General features: G+C 37.6%; 1 non-coding gene across 1 annotated transcript; it reads right to left on the reverse strand.

Annotated features, from left to right (window-relative positions):
• Positions 1-3,273: 3,273 nt before the first annotated feature.
• LOC112745823 (small nucleolar RNA R71) lies at positions 3,274-3,381 on the reverse strand. Its single transcript, XR_003173731.1, has one exon. It is a non-coding gene; the product is annotated as a small nucleolar RNA R71 (small nucleolar RNA).
• Positions 3,382-12,226: the final 8,845 nt, after the last annotated feature.

The raw sequence follows: 12,226 nt of genomic DNA on the forward strand, positions 1-12,226 counted from the left end.
AGTACTATTGTTTTTCCATTCAATTCAAGCATATTCCTATTCTAAGATATTCATTCGCACCTCAATATGAATGTGATGATCGTGACACTCATCATCATTCCCTATGAACGCGTGCCTGACAACTACTTCTGTTCTACCTTAGATTGAATGAGTATCTCTGGGATTCCTTAATCAGAGTCTTCGTGGTATAAGTTAGAATCCATGGACGGCCATTCTTGAGATCTGGAAAGTCTAAACCTTGTCTGTGGTATTCCGAGTAGGATCTGGGAAGGGATGGCTGTGACGAGCTTCAAACTCACGAGTGCTGGGCGTAGTGACAGACGCAAAAGGATAGTAAATCCTATTCCAGCATGATCGAGAACCGACAGATGATTAGCTATACAGAGACAGCGCATTGGACCATTTTCACTGAGAAGACAGGATGTAGCCATTGACAACGGTGATGCCTAACATACAGCTTGCCATAGAACGGAGTATGAATGATTGGATGAAGACAGCAGGAAAGCAAAGGTTCAGGAGGAACGAAAGCATCTCTATACGCTTATCTGAAATTCTCACCAATGAATTACATAAGTACCTCTATCTTTATTTTACGTTTTATTTATCTTCTTATTATTAAATCTCCATAACCATTTGAATCCACCTGACTGAGATTTACAAGGTGACCATAGCTTGCTTCAAGCCGACAATCTCCGTGGGATCGACCCTTACTCATGTAAGGTTTATTACTTGGACGACCCAGTGCACTTGCTGGTTAGTTGTGCGAAGTTGTGACAAAGTGTGATTCACGTTTGAGAGCGCCAAGTCTTTGGCACCATTGTTGATGATCACAATTTCGTGCACCAAGTTTTTGGCGCCGTTGTTGGGGATTGTTCGAGTTTGGACAACTGACGGTTCATCTTGTTGCTCAGATTAGGTAAATTTATTTTAATTTTAAGCTTTTTTATTCTTAATTTCGAAAAAAATATATTTTCAAAAACATATTTTTCTTCAGAATTTTTAAGAATGAATTCTAGAGTTTCATGAAGCACGTTGAAGCCTGGCTGGCTGTAAAGCCATGTCTAATTCATTTGGACTGAGGCTTCCACTTATCAGCATAGAATGAAGTTGGATGAAGTATCAGCTGTTGTATGTCTGATTTGTATCTGCTAAAGCTTGGCTGGCCATTGGCCATGTCTAGTGTTTTGGACTGGAGCTTTCGTTGAAAGCTTGGCTGGCTAGTGAGCCATGTCTAATTCCTGGACTGGAGTTTTAGACTAACATTGCAAGATTCCTGGAATTCCTATTAAAAATTTTGAAATCCTTGTTTTTCTTTTTCAAATTAATTTTCGAAAAATCCAAAAACATTATAAAATCATAAAAACCAAAAAATTTTTGTGTTTCTTGTTTGAGTCTTGAGTCAAATTTTAAGTTTGGTGTCAATTGCATGTTTATCTCTTTCTTGCATTTTTCGAAAATTCATGCATTGCATCCTTCATGATCTTCAAGTTGTTCTTGATGAATCCTCTTGTTTGACTTCATATTTTCTTATTTTGTGTCTTTTCTTGTTTTTCATATGCATTCTTGCATTCATAGTGTCTAAACATGAAAAATCTCTAAGTTTGGTGTCTTGCATGTTTTTCTTTTCTTGAAAATTTTTCAAAATAAGTTCTTGGTGTTCATCTTGACATTCAAAGTGTTCTTGGTGTTCATCTTGACATTCATAGTGTTCTTGAATGCATAATTTGTTTTGATCCAAAATTTTCATGCATTGAGTCTTTTTGGTGTTTTTCTCTCTCATAATTAAAAATTCAAAAATCAAAAAAATATCTTTCTCTTATTTCACCCATAAATTTCGAAAATTTGAGTTGACTTTTTCAAAACTTTTTAAAATTTAGTTGTTTCTTATGAGTCAAGTCAAATTTTCAATTTAAAAATCCTATCTTTTTCAAATCTTTTTCAAAAATCAAACTTTTTTTATTTGTCTTTCATATTTTCGAAAATTTCAAATTAATTTTCAAAATCTTTTTCTTATTTTTATTCCATATTTTCGAATTCAATGCTAACAATTAATGTGATTGATTCAAAAATATTAAATTTGTTACTTGCCTAATAAGAAAGGTTCAATCATTAAATTTTAAAATCAAATCTTTTTGTTTCTTGTTAGTCAAGTAATCAACTTTAATTTTCAAAATCAAATCTTTTTAAAATTCTTTTTCAAATCTTTTTCAAAATAAATTTCAATCACATCTTTTTCAAAATTTAATTTCAAAATCTTTTCTAACTTCTTATCTTTTCAAATTTGATTTTCAAATCTTTTTCAATTAACCACTTTACTTTTTGTTTGATTCTTATCTTTTTCAAAACTACCTAACTAACTCTCTCTATAATTTTCGAAAATCCCTTTCCTCTTCTTTTTTTCAAATTTCTTTCTTTTTCAAATTTCCTTTTTAATTAACTAATTGTTTTAATTTCAATTTAATTTGATTTCAATTTTAATTTTTGAATTTTAACTTTAATTTTAAAATATTTTTATTTTATTTTATTTAAATTTTTGAATTCTTCTCTTCCTCACCTCCTTCTATTTATTTATTCATCTACTAACACTTCTCCTCCACCCAAAAATTCTAACCCTATCCCCGTCTCTGTGTTCGAATTTTTCCTCTTCTCCTTCTTACATTCTTCTCTTCTCATACTTGCATAAGGAATCTCTATACTGTGACATAGAGGATTCCTCTTCTTTTCTGTTTTCTTCTTTTTCATATGAGCAGGAGCAAGGATAAGAACATTCTTGTTAAAGCTGATCCCGAACCTAAAAGAACTCTGAAGAGGAAGCTAAGGGAAGCTAAAGCACAACTCTCTGGAAAAAATCTGACAGAAATTTTCGAAAAAGAAGGAAACATGGCCAAAAATAATAACAATGCAAGGAAGATGCTTGGTGACTTTACTGCACCAAATTCCAATTTACATGGAAGAAGCATCTCCATCCCTACCATTGGAGCAAACAATTTTGAGCTTAAACCTCAACTAGTTTCTCTGATGCAACAAAACTGCAAGTTTTATGGACTTCCATCTGAAGATCCTTTTCAGTTATTAACTGAATTCTTGCAGATATATGATACTGTTAAGACCAATGGCATTGATCCCGAGGTCTACAAGCTTATGCTTTTCCCATTTGCTGTAAGAGACAGAGCTAGAATATGGTTGGACTCTCAACCTAAAGATAGCCTGAACTCTTGGCATAAGCTGGTCACTACTTTGATAGCCAAGTTCTTTCCTCCTCAAAAGCTTAGCAAGCTTAGAGTGGATGCTCAAACCTTCAAACAAAAAGAAGGTGAATCCCTCTATGAAGTTTGGGAGAGATACAAGGAACTGACCAAAAAGTGTCCTTCTGACATGCTTTCAGAATGGACCATCCTGGATATATTCTATGATGGTCTGTTTGAGCTATCAAAGATGTCATTAGACCACTCTGCAGGCAGATCCATTCACCTAAAGAAAATGCCTGCAGAAGCTCAAGAACTCATTGACATGGTTGCTAACAACCAGTTTATGTACACTTCTGAGAGGAATCCTGTAAGTAATAGGACGCCTCAGAGGAAAGGAGTTCTTAAAATTGATGCTCTGAATGCCATATTGGCTCAGAACAAAATATTGACTCAGCAAGTCAATATGATCTCTCAGAGTCTGAATGGATTGAAGGAATCATCCAAGAGTACTATAGAAGCATCTTCTGAAGAAGTAGCTTATGATCCTGAGAACCCTGCAATAGCAGAGGTGAATTACATGGGTGAACCCTATGGAAACACCTATAATCCCTCATGGAGAAATCATCCAAATTTCTCATGGAAGGATCAACAAAAGCCTCAACAAGGCTTTAATAATGGTGGAAGAAATAGGTTTAACAATAGTAAACCTTTTCCATCATCTACTCAGCAACAGACAGACAATTCTGAGCAGAATCTATCTAGCTTGGCAAATATAGTCTCTGATCTATCTAAGGCCACTTTGAGTTTCATGAATGAAACAAGGTCCTCCATTAGAAATTTGGAGGCACAAGTAGGCCAACTGAGTAAAAAGGTCACTGAAACTCCTCCTAGTACTCTCCCAAGCAATACAGAAGAAGATCCAAAGAGAGAGTGCAAGGCCATTGATATAACCAAAATGGCCGAACCTACAAGAGAGGAGGAGGACATGAATCCTAGTGAAGAAGACCTCCTAGGATGTTCAATGATCAATAAGGAGTTTCCCTTAGAGGAACCAAAGGAATCTGAGGCTCATCTAGAGACCATAGAGATTCCAATGAACCTCCCTTACTCACCAATGAACTGAATGCATTGGATAGGCAGAAATTACCTCAAAAGAAGCAAGATCCTAGTAAATTCTTAATACCCTGTAACATAGGCACCATGACCTTTGAGAAGGCTCTATGTGATTTGGGGTCAGGAATAAACTTAATGCCACTCTCTGTAATGGAGAAACTGGGAATCTTTGAGGTATAGGCTGCCAATTTCTCATTAGAGATGGCAGACAAATCTATGAAAATGGCTTATGGACAAGTAGAGGACGTGTTAGTGAAGGTTGAAGACCTTTACATCCCTGCTGATTTCATAATCCTGGACACTAGGAAGGATGAGGATGAATCCATCATCCTTGGAAGACCCTTCCTAGCCATAGCAAATGCTGTGATTGATGTGGATAGAGGAGAGTTGGTCCTTCAACTGAATGAAGACTACCTTGTGTTCAAGACTCAAGGTTCTCCTTTTGTGACCATGGAGAGGAAGCATGAAAAGCTTCTCTCACTGCAGAGTCAAGCAAAGCTCCCATATCCAAACTCTAAGTTTGGTGTTGGGAAGTCTCAACATTGCTCTGAACATCTGTGAGGCTCCATGAGAGCTCACTGTCAAGCTATTGACATTAAAAAAGTGCTTGTTGGGAGGCAACCCAATATATTTAATTATATCTATATTATTTTTATTTTCATGCTTATTTCGTGTTTTATTAGGTTGATGATCATGTGGAGTCACAAAAACTACAAAAAATTCAAAAACAAAATAAAAACAGAATGAAAAACTGCACACCCTGGAGGAAGAACTTACTGGCGTTTAAATGCCAGTAAGGGTAGCAAAATGGGCGTTAAACGCCCAGTCTGGCACCATTCTGGGCATTTAGCGCTAGAAACAAGCGCCAGACTGGCGTTTAATGCCAGAACAGAGCATGAAACTGGTGTTAAACGCCAGAAACAAGCAGCAGTCTGGCGTTTAAACGCCAGGATTGGACCCAGAGGAAGGCTGGCGTTAAACGCCAGAAACAAGCATAGAGCTGGCGTTTAAAGCCAGAAACAAGCTACATTTGGGCGTTTAACGCCAGAACCAAGCATGGAAGTGGCGTTAAACGCCAAGATTGCATGCATAGGGCATTTTACACGCCTAAAAGGTGCAGGGATGTGAAATCCTTGACACCTCAAGATCTGTGGACCCCACAGGATCCCCACCTACCTCAACTCACCTTCTCCCTCTTCTTCACACAATCCAATAACTCTCTTCTCCCCTTGGCCGAAACACACACATCTCTCCCTCTCCTCCACCTCTTCTTCTTCTTCTCCTTCTTTCTTTCTTCTGTTGCTCGAGGACAAGCAACATTCTAAGTTTGGTGTGGTAAAAAGCATAGCTTTTTATTTTTTCCATAACCATCAATGGCACCTAAGGCCAGAAAATCCTCAAGAATGAGGAAAGGGAAGTCAATTGCTTCCACCTCTAAGTCATGGGAGATGGAGAGATTCATCTCAAAAGTTCATCAAGACCACTTCTATGAAGTTGTGGCCAAGAAGAAAATGATCCCCGAGGTTCCTTTCAAGCTAAAGAAGAATGAGTATTCGGAGATCCGACTTGAACACCAAGAGCACTCCATCATCCTCCATGAGATTAGAGAAGATCAAAGAGCTATGAGGGAGGAGCAACAAAGGCAAGGAAGAGACATAGAGGAGCTCAAAAGCACCATTGGTTCTTTAAGAAGAGGAAGACGCCACCCTCACTAAGGTGGACTCATTCCTTAATCTTCTTGTCTAGTTATTTTACTATTTTTTCAATTTTTGAGCTTTATGCTTTATTTATGTTTGTGTCTTTACTATATGATCACTAGTGTCTACGTGTCTATGCCTTAAAGTTATTAATATGAATCCATCACCTCTATTAAATGAAAAAATGTTCTAAAAATAAAAGAACAAGAAGTACATGGTTTCGAATTTATCCTTGAAACTAGTTTAATTATTTTGATGTGGTGACAATACTTTTTGTTTTCTGAATGAATGCTTGAACAGTGCATATGTCTTTTGAAGTTGATGTTTATGAATGTTAAATATGTTGTCTCTTGAAAGAATGATGAAAAGGAGAAATGTTATTTGATAATCTGAAAAATCATAAAAATAATTCTTGAAGCAAGAAAAAGCAGTGAATACAAAAGCTTGCAGAAAAAAATAGAAAAAAAATAGCAAAAAAAAAAAAGAAAATAGAAATAGAAAAAGCAAGCAGAAAAAGCCAAAAGCTCTTAAAACCAAAAGGCAAGAGCAAAAAGCCAATAGCCCTTAAAACTAAAAGGCAAGGGTAATAAAAAGGATCCAAGGCTTTGAGCATCAGTGGATAGGAGGGCCTAAAGGAATAAAATCCTGGCCTAAGCGGCTAAACCAAGCTGTCCCTAACCATGTGCTTATGGCGTGAAGGTGTCAAGTGAAAACTTGAGAATGAGCGGTTAAAGTCAAGGTCCAAAGCAAAAAAAAAGAGTGTGCTTAAGAACCCTGGACACCTCTAATTGGGGACTCTAGCAAAGCTGAGTCACAATCTGAAAAGGTTCACCTAGTTATATGTCTGTGGCATTTATATATCCGGTGGTAATACTGGAAAACAAAGTGCTTAGGGCCACGGCCAAGACTCATAAAGTAACTGTGTTCAAGAATCAACATACTGAACTAGGACAATCAATAACACTATCTGAACTCTGAGTTCCTATAGATGCCAATCATTCTGAACTTCAATGGATAAAGTGAGATGCCAAAACTATTCAAGAGGCAAAAAGCTACAAGTCAGGCTCATCTAATTGGAGCTAAGTTTCATTGATATTTTGGAATTTATAGTATATTCTCTTCTTTTTATCCTATTTGATTTTCAGTTGCTTGGGGACAAGCAACAGTTTAAGTTTGGTGTTGTGATGAGCCGATAATTTATACGCTTTTTGGCATTGTTTTTACATAGTTTTTAGTATGATTTAGTTAGTTTTTAATATATTTTTATTAGTTTTTAAATAAAATTCACAATTCTGGACATTACTATGAGTTTGTGTGTTTTTCTGTGATTTTAGATAATTTCTGGCTGAAATTGAGGGACCTGAGCAAAATCTGATTCAGAGGCAGACAAAGGACTCCAGATGCTATTGGATTCTGACCTCCCTGCACTCAAAGTAGATTTTCTGGAGCTACAAAACTCCAAATGGCGCGCTGTTAACTGCGTTGAAAAGTAGACATCTAGGGCTTTCCAGCAATATATAATAGTTGACACTTTGCCCGAGTTTAGACGACGCAAACTGGCATTCAACGCCAGCTCACTACCCTATTCTGGAGTCAAACGCCAGAAACAGGTTGCAAAGTGGAGTTAAAAGCCAGAAACACGTTACAGACTGGCGTTCAACTCCAAGAGAAGCCTCTACACGTGTAAAGCTCAATGCTCAGCCCAAGCACACACCAAGTGGGCCCCGGAAGTGGATTTCTGCATCAATTACTCATTTCTGTAAACCCTAGTAACTAGTTTAGTATAAATAGGACTTTTTACTATTGTTTTTACATCTTTGGATCATCTTGGGATCATCTTTGGATTGTCTTTTGATCCTTTGATCATGTTTTGGAGGCTGGCCATTCGGCCATGCCTAGACCTTGTTCTTATGTATTTTCAACGGTAGAGTTTCTACACACCATAGATTAAGGTGTGGAGCTCTGCTGTTCCTCATGAATTAATACAATGTATTATTGTTTTTCCATTCAATTCAAGCTTATTCCTATTCTAAGATATTCATTCGCACCTCAATATAAATGTAATGATCATGACACTCATCATCATTCCCTATGAACGCGTGCCTGACAACCACTTCCGTTCTACCTTAGATTGAATGAGTATCTCTGGGATTCCTTAATCAGAGTCTTCATGGTATAAGTTAGAATCCATGGACGGCCATTCTTGAGATCTGGAAAGTCTAAACCTTGTCTGTGGTATTCCGAGTAGGATCTGGGAAGGGATGGCTGTGACGAGCTTCAAACTCGCGAGTGCTGGGCGTAGTGACAGACGCAAAAGGATAGTAAATCCTATTCCAACATGATCGAGAACCGACAGATGATTAGCCATGCAGTGACAGTGCATTGGACCATTTTCACTGAGAAGACAGGATGTAGCCATTGACAACGGTGATTCCTAACATACAGCTTGCCATAGAACGGAGTATGAATGATTGGATGAAGACAGCAGGAAAGCAGAGGTTCAGGAGGAACGAAAGCATCTCTATACGCTTATCTGAAATTCTCACCAATGAATTACATAAGTACCTCTATCTTTATTTTACGTTTTATTTATCTTCTTATTATTAAATCTCCATAACCATTTGAATCCGCCTGATTGAGACTTACAAGGTGACCATAGCTTGCTTCAAGCCGACAATCTCCGTGGGATCGAACCTTACTCATGTAAAGTTTATTACATGGACGACCCAGTGCACTTGCTGGTTAGTTGTGCGAAGTTGTGACAAAGTGTGATTCATGTTTGAGAGCACCAAGTATTTGGCGCCATTGTTGATGATCACAATTTCGTGCACCATCATCTCATAAGGAATGGGCAAACATATGCTTCAACATTAGTTAGAAATCTGGGGTTGTGAGTTATGAGCTTGAAAATAAATGGGAATCTTAACAAGCAAGTAATCTTAAATTGCAACAAACTAATTCAATTAACTAAGCAAAACATGAGTAATTCTAATGAATAAGTAACATTCCACTTAATTCTATTGTAAACCAAACAAGTAACTATAACTAAAGCAAATAATTGAGAAAGTTGGTTTTCAATTATGAATAATAAAAGCAACTCTTGGCTAGGCATGGGAATTGGGATCACCATCCTTGTCTAACAACCATATCTTGACAATTATAAGGAACCAAGCTCATTAAGTCTACCTCAAAGTCTTAAGTCTGTGATATCTACTCCTAGACTTGAAGTACGTCAAATGGCTTTGATCACATCAACACATAAGTCCCAACCTACCTACTAATTAGATTAGTAGTGGGTTGGCGTCAATGAGTATCAAATTGACCACCAAGGGTTCCCAAATCATCAAATCTATTAGACCCAATGACTCAAGTTACCCAATTCCCTTGACCTAGGCCAAGAGTAAAGAAGACTACTCCATAATCAAAGTAAACAATTCATCGAACACATGGTAAGCATTAACAAAAGACATGTTCAAAATAGCAATTAAATTAGAATCTACAAATATCCACTAACAATATAAAGATATAATCATCAAAACAACAAGACTAAACATAGAAATCATCAATGTAACATCAACAAGTCAAGAATCACAACATTCATGAAATGGGTATAAAATGACAAGTAACAAGGATTCATAAACTATCACAAGATATAAGCAAAATTGTAGCAAGGAATTCAAATTGAACAATTAAAACTAGCAAATTAAAACTAGATCTAGAGAGGAACAAGGGTTTCTCTCTCTAGAATCACCCAAGAACCAAAAACTAGGTAAAAATTATGTCCTAATGTAAAATGATTGATCCCCCCTTTCCCCCTAGCATCCTTGGGTCTTTTCCATGCAGAAACAGCTTGGAATTGGGCCTCATGAGCCTCAGAAATCGCCAGGCATGATTTCCTTTAATGAGGTCACGTGCAGCTTCCCACGCGTGTGCGCCATGCGTGCGTGCGCATCGATAGGAATCTTCTGATCCGCGCGGATGCGTCCATCCTTGCGCGCCGCTTCCAGCCAACCTCATCCATGCATGCGCATGGAGTGCGCGGGCGTGCTGATGCTGCTTTTTCCAAGATCTCAATTCTTCATGTTCCTCCCTTTTTGTACATGCTTTCTCCCTCTCTTCTAAGTCATTCCTACCCTATAACTCCTGAAATTACTCAACAAATACATCACGGCATCGAATGGCATTAGAAGAAGATTAGAATATGGCAATTTTAAGGCAAAATAAGCATGTTTTCCATCATGGAGCAATATTGGGAAGTAAACACAAAACCATGCATTTCTTGCGAATAAGTGTGAGAATTGTTGATAAAATCCCCCAAAATAAGCATAAGATAAACCACAAAATCGGGGTTTATCAAATCTCGCCACACTTAAACCAAGCATGTCCTCATGCTTAAAATAAAAGACCAAAGATCATGATGAGAAAGGGTTTATGAAATGCAAACTACCTAAGTGGATGCATGCAACTAATGTAAAATCATCTACCTACTTGGTCAAGAGTGAATCTATCCTCCAAGAATACGTGTGAACATATAGGGTGAAAATAGTATGTAATTAATGAATCCTACCAAATTGAATATCACTAAGGAGTGCATATGACTTGCTAAGCAAACGCTTGTGAAAGCCGGGAACAAGCATTGAGTATCGAACCCTCACCGGAAGTGTATCCGCTCTATTCGCTCAAGTGTATAGGGCTCGTCACTCAATCTTCTCCTAATCATTCTTTCCAAGATTTGTCTTTCATCTAACAATCAACAATTACTCAATGCATGCTTACAAGTATCATGAGGTCTTATTCATGGGTTGTAACGGGGCTAGGGTGAAGGTAAGGATGTATATGGCCAAGTGGGCTTAAAATTTGAGTCCTTGATCAACCTAGGATCCACTAGACACATAGAACAACCTATACAACTACAATACATTACCTAGCTACCCTTGAGTTTTACTCTTTTTGCATACTCATGCATTCTTTTCAATTCACACCCATATGCATTGTTTTTCTTTTGTTGCTTTATCTTGGGGCATCTTTGTCCCCTTTCATTGCTTTCTCTCTTTTCTTTTCTCTTCTCTTTTTTTTTTTTATTTTATCCCCTTTTCTTGGGGTTTCTTTGTGAACAAAAGTTTCAATGCATACAGTTTAATCATTCAACACATGAGTATGTTCCCAAATTCTATAATTTTCAATTACACTACAATTACACACCTATATATCTACCCAAATTTCCCAAGTATACCCTCCTATTTGAATGATACACATCCTAACTTACCTAAGCTAATCAAGGGTTCAAATTTAGGGACATTCATGGTTTTTCACTTAGGGTTGTTGATGTGCTCTTTTCAAAAACAAAGAGGGTTCATCATAGGCTCAAAATGGGTTAGCAATGGTAGATGAAAGGGTTAAGGCCATTTGGGAAAAGTGACTATTGAAATAATGGCCTCAATCATGTAAATGTATTCATACACAAAGCAATGGACATATAGAATCAGACAAAGCAAGGATCGTAATCATAGAGAGAGATATGCACACAAGAATGGAAATAATGGTTAGAAGATGTAACCATGCAATAGGCTCAAAACTTTCATGCTTGTGTTCTTAGCTCAATCACTATGTTCCAAATACATTCTTAAAGCAAGTTCACTGCAAAATTTTTTTAGAATATTGGTAGGTCACCCAAAACACAGTTTCTTGAAAAGGAAGTTATTGTTTTGACCAAGTAACTCTATAGAAACTAACTATCATGCAAAGGATAAATCCATGGGTATTGAAGGGAAGAGATTGTTACCCATGGAGATCGGTCAAACGACCTCCCCACACTTTAGAAATTAGCACGGTCCTCCGTGCTATGAATAATATGCAAGGGACGGTCGGGACCGGAACCTTCACCATCCCCTTCATCAGAGCTCCCATCACTTGGGTTTGAGGTGGATGTGAATATTTCGGGTTCCTCCATGCTAGGGGTAACACAACCTAGAAGCTTCTTGATGTAAGTGTATCAGCGGTGGTTGTGCCGCTCATATCTATCAAGCTTCCGGTGAAGATCTTCTATCCTTTGATGTATGGATCTCAGTGGTGGTGATGATGAGCTAGAAGGAAAAAGAAGTGGCGGGGTGGTGCACAAATTGCAAATCACACTTTTTACAACTCGTACCATTAACCAGCAAGTACACTGGGTCGTCCAAGTAATACCTTACGTGAGTAAGGGTCGAATCCCACAGAGATTGTTAGTTT

The sequence above is a fragment of the Arachis hypogaea genome, chromosome 14 (assembly GCF_003086295.3).
Source record: "Arachis hypogaea cultivar Tifrunner chromosome 14, arahy.Tifrunner.gnm2.J5K5, whole genome shotgun sequence".
Taxonomy (NCBI): Eukaryota; Viridiplantae; Streptophyta; class Magnoliopsida; order Fabales; family Fabaceae; genus Arachis; species Arachis hypogaea.